This window comes from Bubalus bubalis, chromosome 10 (assembly GCF_019923935.1).
Source record: "Bubalus bubalis isolate 160015118507 breed Murrah chromosome 10, NDDB_SH_1, whole genome shotgun sequence".
NCBI classification, from domain to species: domain Eukaryota; kingdom Metazoa; phylum Chordata; class Mammalia; order Artiodactyla; family Bovidae; genus Bubalus; species Bubalus bubalis.
The window spans coordinates 43547092-43567946 of NC_059166.1; the positions used below are offsets into that span (position 1 = coordinate 43547092).

The window sequence follows — 20855 nt, forward strand, 5'->3', positions numbered from 1 at the left end:
ATTGGTGTGGGTCCTAGTCCAGCCCGACTGGTATCTTTATGAAAAGAGGAAATTCGGAGACAGACTGAGATGGAGATGTTATCCATTCACAGGACAAGAAGAGAGACCTGGAGTGGATTCTTCCCTCACAGCTCTCAAAAGGCATCAACTCTGCTGACACTTTTATTTCAGACTTGTGACCTCCAGAATCGGGAGACAATAAATTGTGACTGTTGTTTAGGTCACCAGGTTTGTGGTATTTTGTTATGGCAGCCCTCAAAGGCAAATGCGCTGGTTACATATGTAATTACATAATATAGACGTTTGGATGCTGGTTTACTGTGCTGGGTTGGGAGTACTAAACCAACAAAGTCAAGCTCCCTGACTTTGAGGTGCTTAGACTGGCACACAGGAATTGAACCCTGGGGTCATGCTGTGGTGGGCAGTGCTCAGGGCATCATGGGAGCCCAGAGCTGGCCCAGGGGTGAGGGCAGATTTCCCAGGAGAAGTACCACTTGAGCCGAGTTTGGAAGAACCACTGGGAGCTTACTTAAAGTTTCTATTGTTGAACATTAGGGTGTTTTTACTTTCCTGTGTTTTTCAATTATTTCTTTAGGATAGATTCACAGCAATGCATTATTGAATTGCATAACATCCCAATGTGAAACTTGAAACGTCATTTTTAGGGCAGTATAATATTCTAGTAAGTGGATGTTTCCATGTTTATTGAATCATCCTCTTTTGTTGGATAAGACTCTCCCTGATGCTGTTTCCAGTTTTGCTATTATAAATAATGCTGTCAGGAACATCTTTCTGCAGAAAGCTTTCCCCACAATTAGAAGTATTTCCTTAGTGATAGAATCCTAGAAATAGAATTACAGTATCAAAAAAGTCAAATTATTTTTCAGAAATACTGATTTACATTCCCATTAGTAATCAAGTAAAAATTTATGAACATATCCATTTTAATTTATTATAATCTTTTATACCCTTTGGGGGCTTCCCTCATAGCTCAGCTGGTAAAGAATCTGCCTGCAATGCGGAAACCTGGGTTCGATCCCTGGGTTGGGAAGATCCCCTGCAGAAGGGAAAGGCTACCTGCTCCAGTATTCTGGCCTGGAGAATTCCATGGACTGTATAGGCCAGAGTGTGTTAAAATAATTCAGTACTTCCCTCTTTTGAAGACTGAACCTTTCCTAGGAAGCAAAGTGAGATTTGTGTTATTTGGGATGGAAGACCCCCTCCTCCTTAGATTCTTTCCTCCCCCTGAGAAAAACCTGCTTAAAGGGCATTGCCCCATCACAAACCTGCCCACAGAATTTCTGTGCTGGTTTCTCACCAGCAGATGTGTGCATCGGCCTCTGCTTATACTCTCTTAGGTCAGTGCTTATCTGAAATCTAATTGTCCCAAAAGATCAGCCTTCCAAGTGGGCTATTTCTGTTCTATTCTGAGCTTTTTTCAAAAAGACTCTTGTCCTCTGCATTCTCTTAGACCCTAAATGTTGGCAGAGTATCTACTGTCATAGAGTAAACAAAAACCTCACCATCATGGTGACATGCTAGACCTATGTGGGCGTGAAGGAACCATATAGGAGTGATGGGGTTCTCAGTGAGAGAAGAGTTTGCTAACTAGCTTTGTATTGTTTCTTCATTTTAAAAGTGAGGTGAGAGACCTCCCTGGTGGTCCAGTGGCTAAGACTCCCTGCTTCCAATGCAAGGGGCCCAGGTTCAATCCCTGGTCAGGGAACTAGAGTCCACATGCCCCAACTAAGAGTTTGAATGTCACACACAACTAAAACGTGGTGCAGCCAAATAAATAAAGAAGTTTTTTTTTTTTTTTTAAAAGAGAGCATTGAAGATAAAATTTGCTCTTTAAAAAAAAGTGAGTGTGAGTATATTTTATTCACTCAACTAGATAGTGAATATCAAGGAGCGAGGACTCATCTAAATTAGTTTTGTGTTCTCTGCCCCAAAGATTGCCCTGCATAATTAATTGATGCTGAATAATCATTGATATAATTTTAACAAATGTCCCACTAGTTACTTAAAAAACTTTACTCTTGAAGTCAGGGGGAAAAAAAACAAAGTCATGCATAGTTTAAACACTACAGAAGCACATAAGTGGAAAGTATAAATCTCTTATATTCTTATCCCATGAAGATGAACAACCATGGTCTGCAATTTAGGATGTTTCTCCAAATTTTTTTCCTAGCATTTAAAAAAAATATAATGATGCTTAACCTAAGTAACAATAAATGAAATACAGAGTGAACAAAAACAAGATTCCCCCCATCCTGTTTTCAATGACAAAGCAAAACATAAAAATACAGACTGATCATGTCCATGTTGGTGGTCAGGTAGGAAAATGGCACACCCGTAGGGCAGGGGAGGGAGAGTAAATCTATTTGGAGGGTAATTTGTCAGTAATTACCAAAATTTTATCCATGCATACCTTGTGCATTTTCTCTGCTGACTTTAGAAAAGGGAGAATGTTGAGAGCTGTTTTATAATAGTGTTCTTAGGTGATGTGCCAGTGTATTGGTGGTGGTGGTGGTGTGTGCGTGCTCAGCCACGTCTGACTCTTGGTGAGCCCATGGACTGTAGCCCGCCAGGCTCCTCTGTCCACAGAATTTTCCAGGCAAGAACACTGGAGCGGGTTGCCATTTCCTACTCCAGGGGTTCTTCCCTATCCAGGGATCCAGCCCACATCTCTTGCGTCTCCTGCATTGGCAGGTATATTCTTCACCACTGTGTCACCTGGGAAGCCCGATGGTGGTGGTGGTGGTGGTGGTGGTGGTTAGGTGTCTACTGGATGAGGAGGCTTGAAGTCTCTTCTGAATCTGCTTGGTACCCAGAACAGTGCTGGGGGCAGTGTGGGTCAAAGCAGTTCTCTTATTCTTTCGCAATGTAGATGGAGAAAGAAGCTTTCCTGGGGAGGAGATTTTTAAGGGGGAAACAGTCCCCCTTAACAATGTCCCCTCAGTCCCTGCGGACACTTTCTGAAGGCGTTCCCTAGAACTCCCTCCTTTCCTTTGCTTCTCAGTCCTAAATTAGCAGAGAGATCCTGCCCTATGAAATATTCATAAGATGCAACTGACCGTAAAACACTTTGTAAATGTAAGTGCTGTAAGTGACCCAGATTATATCAGCAACTTTTTGAGAAATGGGAAGAGGAAGGAGAAGGAAGGTAAGGGAATGGATCCAGGGAGCCAACCTTGCCATTTACAGACCATGATAAATGGGTCACGGATCTGCACTTTTGTAATTTCAGAAATGACTAAGGCTTGGACTGTTTTTGAGCATCACAAGAGTGGCTTCGTCTCAAGATAAATCAGTCTTGGTACATTACACAGATTATGCCACTTTTTAAATCCATATATATTGTTTTCGTAGTCATCCTGTTTCCAGCTCGAAAGATCCTGAGAACCCATAGGTGGTCAGGGTGATCTTCTCACGTCAGAGGCTAAGTGAGGAAGTCCCTGAAGGCAGCTGGCCTGGAAGGAGTTTCTGCCAACACCTCTCTTGGGGAGAGGGGGCATGGGGTAGGTCTAGGGGTCTTGCAGGACAGCAGCCTTGGGTCTGACTCTTGGTGGGGTGGGGGGACAGAGGCAGTGTTTTTCACTGTTAGACAGCTCTCCTCAGCATATGCAGATGCTGGCTCTGTCCAGCCGTCCACCCTTTGTTCTGCTGGCTGGAGCCCCCGGAACAAATCTGCTGTGTGTGTGCTTCCCGCCCAGTGATGGCCGTTCCCCGCCCCCACCCTGTCTAAATCACATCTTCCTCACAGGACAGGATTCCTAGGATTTCTGCCCTCCTGGTTACCCACGATCCTCTGTCCAATACTACGTGGACCTGCTCCTCTTCCCCACCCCCTCCTCGTCCTTAGGGCTGTGTTTTTATAACAAATCCTGACACTGTTAAGTTTGTTCAGTTTCTTGTTTCTCCATATCACTCCATTGTCTCATATTGACTTATAAGTAAACTAAAACCCCAGAGCAGTTGCTTTTTGAGTCTGATTGAAAGATGGAAACTTCTATTTCTCTGAACTTTTTTTTTTTCCTTTCAGCTCATTTTTTTGTTTTTTTTTCCCTAAGCCAGACAGACTTCTTTTGGAATTCTGATTCTGTCGGTCTTATCTAAAGCATTCATCTCTCCCAGCATGGTGTCCGCGGATAATTTGAAAAGCCTGTGATGTATTTACCTAGGCTCAGGACTCTGAAGAGGGTGACAAATCCTTCATAAAGAGTTTGCCAGATGCCTGCTGGCAGCCAGCGGCTTCCAGGCTCCGTGGAGAGAGAGAAGGACCAAACCCACGGCCTGAGTGCTGAGGGGCCGGGTCAGGGGAGCTTTGGTTTGACTATTGACATGTAAATGGTCCGAGGGGCCCGAGGCGATCCTTCCAGACTCTCGCGCCATCCTTCCAACCACACAAAGCCCAGCCCTGGGTGGCTGCAGGCTGTGCCCTGTGAGGCACCCGGCATCCTGGCTGCAGAGGTAAGTCCCAATCAGCTCTGCTGTAAAACTTCTGTTTGGGACGGTGACTGTGGACTGGAGATTTCCCCAGGTACATGCGGTGGGAGTGGTCTCTTTGGATGTCGGTCGACAGAGGCTCAATGAAGTTTTTTGAAATAAAAAAGAATACTACTAAGTGATGATTAATTGGATTTGGTTTAAGAAAAAAAATCATATTTGCCCACATGCATGTGCATATACAAAATCTGTTGGTAGATGCTAGTTTCAAAGTACTTTTTGAATTTTACCTGAGATTTCTGTAGCATTGTTTTTGGCATCATGTTTCTATAGTCCCTCGGGCACAGCCCTCTTCTTTCTCTTGTCTTTAAGTCCTTTCCAGCTCAACCTCCCTTCTTGTTCTTATAGTAATGGTAAATTGTGTGACTCATACAAGGAATGTCATTATGTGCTTTACAAGTTAGAGAAGTGAAGGAAAAGTTATACACTAAATTTATGAATAACCTCTACTAAAGAATGGAGGTGCTGAAGTTTGTGCTTTCCCCCCCCCCCTCTAAAACTAAAGTGGAAGAATTTATGTAGCTATAGTGTCCTAAATTTAACATGTGAATTATAAAAGTTATATATGCCAACTAAAGAGTATCTCCCGACACCTAGCTCTATGGGGATTAAGTCATCAGCCACAACAGGCGCTGACCTTAACACCCCCTGAAAGGAGTTCAGGACAGAGATCAGGAGTGAGGCACTCTGTGCTCTGGGGAAAGCTAGCAGCACAGGACTTCATATAGTTAGATATTTTCAGTAGAAAATGTTATGAACCCAACTTGGTGCATCTTCTCATACCTGGAAAAACACTAAAATTGTTAACGGAGACAAGTGCTGCTTGTGACGTAATAGCGACCTTCTACGGAGATGCGTGCTGGATTGTGTGAGCCCCCTCTGTCTCATCGTATGTACTGTGACCCGCCCCTACGCCTCTTCAGAGCGGTTCCTCAGAGCTGCCTGAGAGACTGTCTCCCGGGCTATCGTCCTCAGAAAGTCCCCAAATACAACTGCACTCAGAGCTCTTATGTTGTCCATTTTTTCAGTTAACATTGTCACGCTTTGGACCGATTTTGTTACACATCCTTTAAGAACTAGCAAGAAATTATTTAAAATATAAGTTGAGATGTCATATTCAGAATGAGTGCTAGTTTGAGTTAGAGTATCTTGATTTTTAAAAAAATCTCAAGGGAATTCCCTAGAGGTGCCTTGGTTAGGACTCTGGGCTTCCACTGCAGGGAGCACGGATTCCATCCATCCTTCGTCAGGGAACTAAGACCCCCGAATGCCCTGTGGCCAAAAAAAAAAAAAAATCTCCAACTAAAAGGTATTATTTGGTAAAAGCTATCCCATGTAGGACTCAGTTCCCTGACTGATTGAAGAGATGGTGCTTTAAGAAAAACATGTTGTTAACAAAATGCAGATGTTTCCAGACCTCTCTCTCTTTCTCTGGTACAGATATTCTTGGCAATATGAGTTCTGCGTACAGTGCATCCCATAGCCTTGAATATTGGTTGTTAGTTCAGACACTTCTTGGTCCTATTAGAGTAATTATGATGATAGAATTATGCTCCCATACCAGAATACCCATAATGAGACTGAAAAAACAGCTCAGGCAGTCAGGCTTAGATCCAGAAGCCATAAATCCTATCAGTGAAGTGTGAAGTTTGTTCTTAATTTTGAAGGATCTCATGCTCTAAGGAGCAGAATTAGGTACAATGGAAAGAACACAAAATTGTTATGAGACATCTAGCTACTTAGGTGGCCTGGGCAAATGACTGACTTCCCTGCCTCAGTGATGGACCAGGTCAGTGGTTCTGGACCAAGATTGGCAATGTCCTTACAGGGGCCCTCAGGAATATTGAGGGGGAACATTTCAAATTGTCGCAGTGTATGGAGGCAGTAATGATTGAGGACCCTGGATACTAAAATCCTGAAATGCCACCTGGTCCAGGGAAGAATTGGTACACTCCAGATGCCAGTGGCGTCCATATTGACGGCCACTGAACCCAATGGTCGTCTCTGAGGTTCTTTCAGCTCTGTTTCTCTCAAGTTCACAGGCAGAGCATTGAAAGCGTCTAGAATGATGCCCTATTATTACACTTAGCATCTGTATCCCACGTGTGTGTACGTGCATGCTAAGTCACTTCAGTTGTGTCCGACTCTTTGCAACCCCATGGACTGTAGCTCTCCAGGCTCCTCTGTCCGTGGTATTCTCCAGGCAAGAATACTGGAATGGGTTGCCATTCCCTTCACCAAGGGGTCTTCCCAATCCAGGGATCGAATCTGTGTCTCCCATGTCTCCTGTATTGCAGGCGGATTCTTTACCGCTGAGCCACCAGGGAAGCCCCTGTATCTCACATTTGGTGTCAAATGCTGTGTTGTTGGGAGTGAGGACAGATCCAGTCGTGCTGGGTCAGGATGCTCAAAACATGGCAGCTTGGATTCAGAGCTTCGTTGCTGGGGCGTTCCCTGCTCTAAGCTCTACCGAGACTGTTCAAATGCAGGTAGGGATCTGGCCTGGGTGCTGTGGTTGGCTTTGGATTGTCTTTCATGCCCTCCTGTCCTTAAAGGGAAGAAGACCGTTCATTGTGGCCACAGGCCTGGCCTCCAGGGCCTGGGCGGCTGTTTCAGCCCACTGCCCTGCTTCTGGGCACTATCCCCTCTGTTGGGAAGGGGGTTATCGTGGGGACAGGTGGGGACCTACGGGCGCGCAGGTCCACCTGCCTGTTGTCACAGGCCAGGCTGGAGGCCCTGATGATGCAGAACAGGATTCGGGCTGGAGTAAAGATTCCTAGGGAGTATGAATTCTTAGATAGTTTAGTGTGACTAAATTTTTATTTGACAGTCAAGTGCTATTAAATCAAAGTCCCACAAGAAAGCTCTCAGGCTTATCTTTGTGTAGAAAGCAATAGAAGGGTGAGTGACTAATCTTCACCAGAAGTTGGCTGTGATGTTGTATATTTATGCCATCTTACGAACTAACTTGTAAGATTACCTGGAACGTATTTTTTAAGTGATGTGTTGTTAAAAAAATTCAAGTATATAAAAATACCAGTAGTTAACTTTGATATATATCCTGCTTGTCTTTACAGTTTTACAAAGTTAGGGTTACAGTATGTGATATTTTGTAACTTTCCTTGTTCATGTCACACTATCTCATGAAAATGAGATATTTCTATGCTTCTATCGCAGTTATATTACATCATTTTACATGACTTCTAGTGATCCATTGAGAGGACAGGGCAGAGATCCTAGAATCAGACTCTGGGTGCATACCTCAACCTTGCCTCTTATCAGCTGGGCAAGTTATTTAACTGCTGTGTGTCTCCCCCTAGTCTTCTGTAAAATGGGGAGAACAATCATACCTGCTCGACTGGTCTGCTTTGAGAATTAAATGAGGAGATAGATGTTGAGTGCTTAGAATAGACCCTTGCATAAAGTAAACACTTACTATATAGCATCATCTCCTCATTCCATGACTGAACCATCTCTACTGACCCCTCTCCTGATACTCTTGCAATTAAATCCTTTCTGACCTCTAGAGTTACTACTTTTGGGTCAGTTTCTGAAAGTGGGATTTCTGGGTCAGAGAGCAAACCACAGTTAGAGGCTTTGGATATGTATTGCTGAATTTTCATCCTTTCTTAGAATTCACACCTACCAGCTTTTTTCAGCTAAATTTAAAAAAACATTCAGCTTGGCTTCCTTCTCATATCCTGTGTGTTCTGGGACCTTCCCCTTCCAATATTGGGGAATATAAACTCATGTAATATTGCTCTAGGGCAAGTATAATTAAGGAAATGAATTAGCCACAAAATGACTTCCATAAAGCATGCCACAGTCAAATAAAAAATAAGGCAGTTCACCTCCATTTGGTATTTCCTGTGCTCTGACTTCTCCATTGATCAAGAATTGTTTATGTGTGGGAGAAAGTAATATGAAATGCGTAAGTGTAGTCCTCAAGCTGTTTTCCCCTCCAGCCAAATTTAACTTCTAGACATACTTGAAGGAAAAAAAAAATGAACCTTCAGCAACATGATAGGAGACGTACATGAAATTAGCCGTATAACTTGTAAAACATTAGATTGGTCCCTTTGTTCTGTGTTAATGTGAAAATCACTCATGTTATTGCATTCACTTTTACATTTACCATGACAAAACTGTTGTAAGTTGGTATATACAGAGATGGGATCCATAGTATTTGCTCCCGGACCTGGAAGTGAGAGCTGTGGCCCGGGTTCCTTGTTCAGCAGGCCTGTCTTTACCAGTCGCTCCATGATAGCTTAGTTCTCCTACCCATCGTCTTGGTCAGGTGGTTGAGACCCCACTGCCCAGCATGACCTGGCCTGGCCTTTGCACATATCATTGCTAGATAAAGCCTGCTTTTGTGTTCTCAGCAGTCCAGCCACCTGCATTAGATGATAAACACGAATGCAAACATGAACGTTTAAACCATATGACCCAACACAATTATGAGGAAGATTGATTCCAAATATATTCAGTTTAGAATGTCATTAATGTTACCAAATGCAAGTTTGTGTGCCTGACGCACAGTGAGGCCAAACAAACTGAAATGGAGTTTGGAGCAGAGCGAGTTTTATTGCAGGGCCAAGCAAGAGAACTGGGTGTGTGTGAGGGTGGAAAGGCCTCGTGCTCAAAATACCCTGAGCTCCCCGAAGAGTTTCAGCAAAGCAATTTTAAAACCCAGGTGAGGGACAAGGGGATCTCAGGGCATGCGGCCCACTCGTGCACAGTTCTCTGACTGACTGACGCTGGGGTAACTGGGTGGTTTACGTTATCCTTAGGCTCCCATGGGTCTGGGGTCTCATTGTCATCAGGTAGTTAATTTCTTCCATTTGGTGGGGGTTTTAGCCTCTGTAAAACAACTCCGGAAGTGTGTGCGTCAGATACCATTACCTGGGCACTTCAGAGATGACCTATAGCAGAGGATATGGGGGAAGGGTCTGTCCCAGGAAGACCCCACAGAGTCCTGTACAGTTATGTTAGGAACACAAAATGTGAAAATTCTCATCAAGAATTCCAGATCTCTGAAAATATATCTTAGGACCCCAGAACTATGCTCAAGAAAGGTTGACTCGGTTTGCAGACACTGTCCAAGGTATTTTTGATAATTATTGGCATTCCCCAAAGAAATGTGGGTTATATTTTTATTATTTCTTTGAACAGAACACTTGATTTACCTTTGTGCAAAGATAGTGGCTTTCAGACTTTTTGACTGTGACCCATTAGAAGAAATACATTTTACATAGTGACGTACTGTGTACATATACATTTAAACACATGCAAGGAAACAGTTGTTTCCCAAAATACATGCACCACACTCTGATATTTCTAGTTCTGTTTTATTCTTTAAAATGGTGTTTATGATGGTACTGATGAACCTATTTCCAGATCTGCAGTGGAGATGCAGACATAGAGAACAGATTTGTGGACGCAGTGTGGGAAGGACAGGGTGGGACGGATGGAGAGCATAGCCTGGAAACATATATATTACCATGTGTATAGCAGATAGCCAGTGGGAGTTTGCGGTATAACACAGGGAGCTCAACCCCGTGCTCTGTGACAACCTAGCGGGGTGGGATGGAGTGGGGTTTGGGAGGGAGGTTCAAGAGGGAGTGGACATATGTGTACCTCTGACTGATTCATGTTGATGTATGCAGAAACCAACACAATATTGTACAGCCATTCTCCTCCGATCAAAATTTTTTTAAAAAGTGGTGCTTATGACCCGCTAACTTACTTCCATGACCCACAAATGAGTCTGCAGGGCCTCTAGTTTGGAAGTCCTGTTCCAGGACTTTATCACGGGCCTTTATCATGGGAAGCCTGTTGCCTTCCTCTAGGTGCTGAGCCCCGGGCATCAGCTCTGGTCAGATCTCAGGGCCACAGGGCTGGCCCGGCAGTGGAGATGGAGCCCCATGTGCTGGCTGCCTGGGCACTTGAGCAGTTTCGCTCCTGAAGGCATTCATCCTTCCCTGGACTGACTGCGGCAGCTGACAGCTCCATCTGAGTGGGAAGGTTTAAACAAAGACAATAATTCAATTTGAGTGCCCCTGAATCACATCTTTGTCTCTGCTCTCGACAGAACAGAAGGAAGTTGTTCATTATTAAGGATGCCAGCTGCCCGTGGGTTGATGTATCTGTAGCCAGGCTGGCTCACTGTCAAGTCGAGAAGGTAAAGAGCTAGTTCCCCAGTAGGTGCGTTTCAAAGGAGTGCAGAAAGGATTTCCCTAAACATGTCTCCTCATTCCCTTGTGCCTAAAATTTTACATTTAGAAGTTCATCCTTTTTCAATCTTACAAGCTTTTTAGTTTTCCAGCTCAACATAAAAATATCCTTAAGGAAAGAGAATACCTTAAGATTGCATCAGATAACATTTGATGAGGATTTGGACAGCCACTGAGAGTTGGGGGGTGAGGGCGCTGCAGCAGGAGGCAGGGAGCCTAGAGGACTGTGATCAGAATGGAGGGGCTTCAGGCTTTTGGATGTTTCTGTGTCTAATGATAATTTGAAAGCTGGAAGCATGGTGCTCTTTAAAAATGTTTTTATGAGAATTTTATGAAGACCTCGTGGCTTGGAGAGGCTTCAGCAGGGCTTAGAGATGAGGGAACTGATCCAGATGATGACGGATGTGGGATGAGGGCACCTTCCAAAAGTGACCAGAGCTCTTAGGACCACTTGCCACTCAAGCATTATGTGGCCCGTATAACACGATAACCCATTGAACTCAATGGGTTTGTGTTTTTGTTTAACAGATTGTCTGCAGACGATGTGACTTAAGTATGCCATCCGAGGTTCCCATTTTATTTTGTCCAATGCCTTCCAAACACCTTGCACACATTTAGCCCTTTTTCCTTAATTGTAGCTTTCTGCTTGGTCAGATTACCACAATTTGATTGCATGCCAGTTTGCTTTTCCAGTTGTTGGTTATGATGGAATTTAGAGATAGAAAAAGACTTTAGTGATCACCTGGGTCGATGTTTTTCAGGCTGTGGTTATCAACCCATTCCCTGGGCATTAAATCGGTCTCATGGGAGTTACTGACAGACCCTGTGGGTTGAATGGGTGAGACTGCTGTAAATATTTATCTTTCCCACCAGGCATTGTGCAACACATGGGTACCCCCCGATGAGTAGCAATATACACAACCCATTTCTTGGGATACAGATACATTCTTTCTCTTGTTTGACAAATATGTTTATCAAATTAAGCACCTGTTGTTTTTAGGTACGTTGGGGAGGGGCCGGGGGTACAAAGGTGAGGAAGATGTGGACCCTGCCTTTGAGATGCTCAGGTGGGAAGACAGGCATAAAAGGTTACCGTGACACAGTGTGGTGGCTGCCCTGGTGGGAATGTGAAACTCCCTCCTCCTTCCGTCGGGGAGCACCTGCCCCCGGGGAGGCCGCACTGTGGAAAAGCAGCAGTGAACACAGTGAGAAGAAGCTGCAGGTACGCTTGTGAGAAGGACAGGCGAACCACCCTTAGCTTCAGAAAACGAGACCAGGAAAGGCTTCTAGTGAGCGGTGACAGCTCAGCTTGGTCAGCGCAGTGGGTTGAATGCTGGCCCCCTAATCTCCATCCGTGGCCTAATCTCTGGAGGAGGTGAGGAAGGGATCCTTCCCAAAGCTTCCCGAGGAGGGACTGGCCTGCCCACACCTGGAGTTTGGAGTCTGGCCTCCAGACCCTTGAGGGAATAAATGACTGCTGTTTTAAGTCACCAAGTTTGTGGCAGTCTGATATGGCAGCCCTAGCAAACATAGGCAGGAACCACAGAAGTGGGGGGTGTACTGGAGGGAGAACAGGGGTGGGAGAGAGGGTGGCCGTCTGGCCAGAGCAGAGATTTTGTGAAAAGGAGTAACAGGAGATAGGGCTGCAGAGCTGGTGTTGGACTCCTGGCCTTTGTGGTGGTCTGAATACTGCTTTGTTTATAAAGGCTCATCTGATGATTCATTGTGCTGCCTCTCAGGTAATGGATCCTAACATCGGATGGCCCGACAAAAAAACGCAGGGTGAGGTTTGTTTATTCCTCTGGCGGCTACACTCTTGTGTGAACACGTGGAAAATGCCAACAGTCACTGCACGCTGGAGAGGGTGACACCCCGGCCCCCTCAGGGCCGCTTTTAGTCACTTGTCCCATCTTATTCTTTTCTTTTTTTCCCCCTCCCCTCATCGTATTCTTGAACTTGTATTTCTCACTGCCTTTTCCTAAAAAGTTATATTTTTATGGCATTTTATTTCCTTGAAATTGTCAGTTAATGCTGAGCTCATTCCTGTGATGTGTAGTGAAAGTGAAGTTGCTCAGTTGTGTCTGACTCCTTTACGACCTCATGGACTGTAGCACCCCAGGCTCCTCAGTCCATGGGATCCTCCAGGCAAGAATACTGGAGTGGGTTGCCATTTCCTTCTCCAAGGGGATCTTCCTGACCCTGGGATCGAACTCAGGTCTCCCACATTGCAGGCAGACTTTACTGTCTGAGCCACCAGGGAATCCCTGATATGTAGTGAGCATCTTTAAACCAGAAGAAAATCATGTTCCTCATTGTGAAACTAGTCTATGTTCATTTCAGGGAGGCAGAAGTCAGGCTGTAGAACAGACCTCCCGCCTCATGCTCCTTCTTCTGGAATTGCGCCATTTGATGCCTTTTTGTTTTCTTTAGTGAGATAGAACTTAGGTGTGAGAACGTTTTGGGGTCAGTTTAAATGTTATTTCTTCGGGTTGAGAAATAGCAGCTAAAGGTATGGTGTCTCAGCTGTCTGTCTGACCCGCACAGTATCTCCTTCTATCTTTGCTCCCCCATCAGCCAAATTTCACATACTCTTATGTTTTATGGCTTTAATGATGAATTTTTAATCACAGAATAATTCAAGCTTATTATAAAAGTGTCAAATGTTAGGTTTGAATGTATTGCATGCATGCATGTGAGCTCAGTCACTCAGTCAAGTCCGTCTCTTTGCGACCCCATGGACTGTAGCCTGACAGGATCCTCTTTCCATGGGATTCTCCAAGCAAGAATACTGGAGTGGGTTGCCATTTCCTCCTCCAGGGGATCTTCCTGACCCAGGGATTGAACCCCTGTCTCCAGCATCTCCTGCATTGCAGGTGGATTCTCTACCTCTGAGGCACCTGGGAAAGCCCTTGAATATATTGCTCCTCAGTATTTTAGCTGGCTGCAAAGCCCACTCCCCACTTTGCTATGGTTCATACCCCCCGCCCTAAAACTCATGTGATGAAACCAAATGCCCAGTGTGATGGTCTTTGGAGGTGGGGCCTTTGGGAGGTGATTAGGGTTTGAGATGGAGCCCTCATGAATGGAGTTAGTTCCCTTATAAAAGAGGCCCAGAGAGCTCCCTAGTCCCTTCCATGTGAGGACACAATGAAAAGGCACCATCTGTGAAACAGAAGGCCAACTCTCACCAAACACCAAATTGGCTGGCACCCGATCCTGGACTTCCCAGCCTCCAGAATTGAGAGAAATTGCTGTTCCTTAAAAGCTGCCCAGCCTGTGGTATTTTGTTAGAGCAGCCCACATGGACTAAGACATACTTCTCTCCGGTATTAGTTTCCTGTGGCTTGTTGCAACAAATTCTCACAAACCAGGAGGAGTAGAACAATAGAAATGTGTTTCCTCACAGCCCTGGAAGCCAGGGCTCCAGAATCCAGGTGTGGGAGGGGCAAGCCCCCTCCAGAGGCTCTCGCAGGTTCTGTTCTTGACTCTCCCAGCTAGCTGGGGTGCAGATATTTTTTGGCTTGAGGCTACATCACTCCAGTCTTTGCTTCTGTCTTCACAAAACTGTTTCTTCTTGTGGTTGTCTGTGTCCCCAGATACCCTCTGCCTCTCACTTATGAGGATACATATGATTGCATTCAGGGCCCAAAAGCTAACATTCACTCTTTGGCCATGTGAAGTCATACTCGCAGGTCCCAGTCTTAGGGTGTGGATGTTACTTTTTTTGGGGTACCGCTCAACCCACTAACCGTTGTTAAAGGAAAGATTATTATGACACAGGTTAAAATAGTAAGAAAGACTTTATTCAGGAATGTTGTGATAGGTGTCGACTATTGCTGTAGGGGAGAGAGATTGAGCTCCACTCTGAATGTGACAAGAACAGATGGGGTTTTATAGCCAAGGAGGGGGTGGAGGGGAAGTTACTAAGAAGAGACATCAAGGGTAGGAGGAATTCTTGTTAACTAACAGAATTCTTACTGAAGGCCAGCCAGAGTGATCAAGTATCACCCAAGGAATGATGGGGAAGGGGATAAAGAATTTGATCAGGTATTGAGGGTGATCGAATATTAAAGTGGGAAGTATTAAGGGTCCTAAACTGACTTGGCAGAATTCTTGCTAAAACTGGGCTATGCAGGCCGGACAAGGATGGGGGACCTCTGTGAGCTTGATTAGGGGAGAGTCTTTGTCACAGTTCTCTTAAGCAGTATTTTCCAGACTCAGAAAGACCATAAAAGCCAACCCAGATTCTCAACAACTGAGCTCGTGCCCCTGGGGGAGCTTCACGCTACAGCTGCCTAATTGGAAAAGTGGCTCCATGCAGGGTTCTCCTCTCTTGTTGTCTGCAATCAATCTCTCTTGCCTCTCCAGACCCCTTGGCATGTGGACCTGCTGTCTTCTGTAGCAGGATCAGTCTACAGGACCCTCTGCTCCCTCCCCCACCCCATGCCAACCCTGCCCCACCCGTCCCCTCTGCCCACCCCGCACATTAGAAAGCAGCACCTGCCTCTCCCTGAATGTTATTGTTTGGATTCAACGCATGAGGGCTGATGTTAGGGAACTCATTGTGACATCAGAGAGAATTTTAGATAAATCACTGTGGGAAGAGGAAACTGATTGCTGCTTTGGGGCCTAGCGTGGAAACATTTGGCAGCTGATAAGAAGCCCCGCGGTCATTCTAAGGCCCTGCTTTGGCAGGAACCCCGTCCATGGCTTGGGGGTGGGGCAGAGCGGGTCGGACTTCAAGCCTGGTATCCGTGGGGAGGAGGCTGTCTGAGGAGCTCTTCCATAGCAGGAGAGGAGGGCTCTGTCTTCAAAATGACCTCATCCCTCTGGGTAGGACCAGGGTGGAACCGCGTCCAGATCTGTTGTTGGACTCACATCTGGGCAGGTAGTTGCCGGCCTGTGTCCTGCCCTGGAGACAGGTAATAAATCATTAAAGGTATTTACAGGTAGTAAATAAATGTCAGCTCAATGACTCCCTAAATAGCTCCGCTTGTGCTCCGGGGACCAGGAGGCCCTGCTTCACCGTATTTTCCAGGATTTCCACAGGTGCCTTTTTCTACTACAGGATGAGACAATAGTGGTGTTTTCTTGTCAAACTGAAACTCTCTTCTTGGGTTTTTCAGGAATTCAGTACCCTAATTTTACTGCATTCGGCTCACGTTTATTGAACCCCAGCCCTGTCCTGTGGTTTGTCTAGGACACTTCTTTTTTTTTAATCTCATTTAACCTTTTGTTGCCTTCAAGTTACAGGTGTTAGGTCCTTTTTTTTTGAGTGAAGAACAGGCTCAGGAAGGTTTTGACCTGCCCAGGTTCTTAAGTCTAATGACAGTAGAGTCAGGATTGGAACCTGGGACTGGCGACTCCAACTAGTGTGCATGCTCAGGGTCCCCCCACTGCTAAGTTGCTTCAGTCGTGTCTGACTCTGTGCGACCCCGTAGACGGAAGCCCACCAGGCTCCCCTGTCCCTGGGATTCTCCAGGCAAGGACACTGGAGTAGGTTGCCATTTCCTTCTCCAATGCATGAAAGTGAAAAGTGAAAGGGAAGTTGTTCAGTCATGTCTGACCCTCAGCGACCACATGGATGGCAGCCTTCCAGGCTCCTCAGTCCATGGGATTTTCCAGGCAAGAGTACTGGAGTGGGGTGCCATTGCCTTCTCCACAGGGCCCCCCCAAGGACCACCCCAAAGGCCCCCATTAAAGATAGGACAGAGCCTGGAGCTGACTGGGGGCTGCCTTAGATCTTCAGTATGTCATACTGAGCCTATTGAAAATGAAAATTCTGAAATTGTCCTTCTCCAGAGCTTCTCCAGTGGCTCAGTGGGTAAAGAATCCACCTGCCAATGCAGGAGACACAGGAGGCCCAGGTTCAATCCCTGGGTCAGGAAGATCCCCTGGAGGTGGAAATGGCAACCCACTCTGGTATTCTTTCCTGGAAAATCCCCATAGAGAGAGGAGCCTGGTGGGCTGCAGTCCACGAGGTTGCATAGAGTTGGACAAGACTGAGCGACTAAGCACGCAAGGATGGTGAGATGCAGCGAGATAGGCATTCTTGTATGTTGCTGTTGGTATTGGAAGGTCTCAAGAACACTGAAGAGTGGGATTGTTAGCAAGTAGGTTTTTGTTATTGTTGTTTTGGGTTTGTTTGTTTTTTCTAAGAACTTAGGAGTTTCGGAAGACAATAGTTGAATGAGTAACAGAAAGAATTGTGTGTAGGAAGGGGTGTGGGGTCATCTAGAGTCCTTGCTGCTGCTGCTACTGCTAAGTCACTTCAGTCGCGTCTGACGCTGTGCGACCCCATAGACGGCAGCTCCCCCGTCCCTGGGATTCTCCAGGCAAGAACAGGAGTGGGTTGCCATTTCCTTCTCCAATGCATGAAAGTGAAAAGTGAAAGTGAAGTCACTCAGTCGTGTCCAACTCTTAGCGACCCCATGGACTGCAGCCCACCAGGCTCCTCTGTCCATGGGATTCTCCTGGCAAGAGTACTGGAGTGGGTTGCCATTGCCTTCTCCGTCACTTACTCTGTTTTGGTGTAAATTCTAAGTTGTCAGAAGTGCTTTCTTTTACCAAAGAAAATGAAATTAATTTTCCTTACTAGGTGGGTTTAATCTGATGTAATTTTGAATGGATTAAATTCTCCTGAACGTTAAAACAAATAAAAAATTCCAAAAAACAAACAAAAATTGTTGCTGGCACAAGCTGATAATTTAGGATATTTAAAACGGAATTACAACCTTAAACCACATTTATTTTTTGCTTGTCTTTTATTCGGCATACTTTGTTTTTTCTCGTTTCCTACTCTGTGACTTTCTAAACAGAGGATTTCAATCACCTCCTCCTTGTCTGATAAGTTCCTGCTCTGCAGAAACGCTGAACTCGATCATTCAGCTGCACCAAGCCACGACTTTGTTTGCTATTTTTCTTTTTCTATTTCTCATTTTTAGATTTGTACTAAGGCTACAAGAAATGGTGTGTGTCTCTAGATGCTGCTTTTCTATGACGTTAGTTCAGAACCACTGAAATCCTTGGAAAGTGTCTTTTTGTCAAAATTGTCTTTTTTTTTTTTTAACCACTTCTGTAAGCCTTGTCTTCCTTAGTACCGATGAGTAACTGGTCGCATTTCCCTCTCTCGCTCTTCCTGTCTTTGGAGTTGTTTTTAAGATGCATTATTGGGTGTAACTTACATACCGCAACACGTATCCGTGTGTTGCGCAGCCGTCACTGCAGTGCGGTGTTAGGACATTTTCCTCCTCATAGTTCGTTTGTGCCCATATGCAGTCAGTCCTCACCCCCACCGCTAGCTGCGGGCAATCATTGGTCTTCTTTCTGTCTCTATGTATTTGCCATTTCTAAAAATTCCATATAAAATCGTATAGTATGCATTTTTGTGTTTGGCTACTTTCATTCAGCTTTTCTTTTTTTGGCCATGCCCCATGGCATGTGGGATCTTAATTCTCCGACCAGGGATGGACCTGGATTGGAAGTGCAGAGTCTTAACCACTGGACTGCCGGGGAAGTCCCCCTCATTTCAGCATTTTTTTTTTTTTAAGGTTCGTCCCTGAAGTACGTATTAGTATTTGTTCTAGAGCTATTAAAAAAACAAACAAACAATTTTCTATTGTTTTTAAAAAGTCTATTTTCTATTGTGGCAATTTCAAAGTTAGACTGGTATAGGTTACCCACGTGTGCCTAACTCCCATATTCAATAATTAGGGATTTAAGAGTCAGTCTTGTTTCATCTACTGCCCCCCTTCTTTGCCTTTCTCTCCCACACTCTTGGATTGTTTTGAAGCCATCCTAAATGTGCTGTTACTTTGTAAATACTTTAATATATGCATTTGTATTTACCTCTTGCTTTTCTATAGTTAAGGAACTAATTATCTTTAGAAAAATGTGGGCACTTGGGTAAAGGAGAAGATGAAAGACCTAAATTTGTAGTTTAGCTAAAATATAACACTTCTGCTATGTTCACGGTGCTACATGTGGCAATCTACAGTGTGATGTATAAATCCTGTGTGCCTACCAGATCTGTAGTATATAATTACAATACTTAATTCAGACATCAGTCTATAAGGATAACAGATTTCCCTTCCAACATTTTTAAGTGTGGGATTAACACATGCACACTACTATAAATAAAACAGATAATCACAGGGACCTACTATATATTGAACTATATTCAGTATCTTGCAAAGGAAATAAAACTGAAAAAGAATATATATATATGTATAACTGAATCACTTTGCTGTACACCTGAAACTAACACAACATTGTAAACCAACTGTAGTTCAATTTTTTAAAAAAGAAGTAAATATAGGGGAACCCCAAGCACACTTTACCCAAGCTTGCCAGTGGTAACACCTGGTACAGAACCATTCCACAGTACAACAAGAATATTGACTCTGATACAAAGTACAAGACATCACCCTCTCCTTAAAATCTAGCAACCACTGATCTGTTCTCTGTGTCTGTAATTTTGTCATTTCAAGTATGCTGTACACATGGAATCATACAGTAGATGACATTTTGGTTACATTGGCATTTTTCACTCAGCATAATTCTCTGGGGATTTATCCAGGGTGAAAAAAAAAAGAGAGAAATGTATTACGGAGAATAATAAGTCTGTTGAAACCTGTTATGCAGAAAGGTAAAAGCAGATAATTTCAAATTTGCTAGTCGGAAATGGTGACCAAGGTGAAAATACTCTCTGGTCATAATTTCTGTTGATGACATCCAGTCATCCAGTTGGCTGTGGATGAGATGGAGTTTTATTTTAACTGGAATAGTCAAGGAGAAGTAGACTCCTACAGAGCTTTGGTCCTGCATAGACATTCGTTGTTTACAGAATTACTGAATATAAAATAAAGGCTAGCCTCTTTGTGGAATGTGCACATAATTAGATAAAGATTCCTGTGGCTGCCACTTGAGGCAGGCCATCCTGAAGCACATTCCTAGCCGCCTTCTCCCTTGCCTTCCTCTGTGATGGAGGCTGGAAATTTGAATGTTTAACCTTCCTAACCACTTTCTAGCTAGGGGTGGCCATGTGATGCCGATGAGATAGGGCCAATTCTGCTGAATAAAAATATATATGTAAAGTGGAAAAAGTCTTTGACGCTTTTGCCTTCTTTCTACCTGACACCTATATGTGACACCCGGAGGTAGAGCAGCCATTTTGGCATCATGAGCTGATGTGAGGATTAAAGCCATCACACTGAGCTTGGCAAAGTATAAAAACAAAGGGAGCTTGGGTCCCTGAGGGTATTATTGAACTGTTGCCTGTCTTAGACTGCCTTCTTCAGGGCTGCTTCATATGGGGTGAAAATAAGCCCCTATGTCACAAAGCCTGGTTAGTCAGGTTATTATTATTACTATTTTGTTGTTGTTGTTATTTGCAGCTAAATGCATTCTTCTTCAGTGATATTGGTGTATTTGTAGCTTTTTTGCCACCTCAGTGCACTCTCACACCTAAGGCCACTCTGGACCTGGGAAATTTTAAGCCAGGAAAGTCCTAGATAATATCTAGTCCAGCAGTTCTCAAGCAGGGGGTGGAGGTCTCTGTATTTGTGGATGCCACTGGTATTTAGCAGCTAGAGGCCAGGGTACCAACAGCCTGGGTGGCATGGAGCAGTCCCACAGCACAAATGTGCCTGTTCAAAATTCCAGAAATGCCTGGTGGGAAACACTGATGTCATCAACTTCCCTGACTAGCCCTAGTCAGGACTGATTAGAGCCCACCCAGGACTCTGGAGACCTTGCTGCACTGATTTGAGCAACCTGGAGAAGGCCCCTTCCCACCCATACCTCTCTTAAGTGTAGCCTGGCTTCCCTGTCACCTCTGTTACAGTGTCCTCCTTGATGCCTCAAGCCTCCAGCATCACGGCTGCTTTCCAAGTCGGGGATTGATAGCCCTGCAAGCTAGGGAGTGAGGGGAAAAGCATGAAGTGCCCACTGAAACCCCTAACAACCCTGCAGAACCACACTCTGAAAAGTCTCTGAGGCATCTGGGCCTGGAGTTTGTTAGTTTCAGTGCATTTGTCTTCCAGGCAGTCCTACTATTAATAGTATCATGTGATACTTTTAGAAATAAGTAAAAAGAAAAAAAATGCATTAAAG

General features: G+C 44.7%; 1 protein-coding gene and 1 non-coding gene across 2 annotated transcripts in view; both read left to right on the forward strand.

Annotated features, from left to right (window-relative positions):
- Positions 1–20855, forward strand: part of ANKRD6 (ankyrin repeat domain 6) — a 185270-nt gene that overhangs the window by 45652 nt on the left and 118763 nt on the right. The window lies entirely within an intron of this gene.
- TRNAW-CCA lies at positions 1654–1726 on the forward strand. Its single transcript has one exon. It is a non-coding gene; the product is annotated as a tRNA-Trp (tRNA).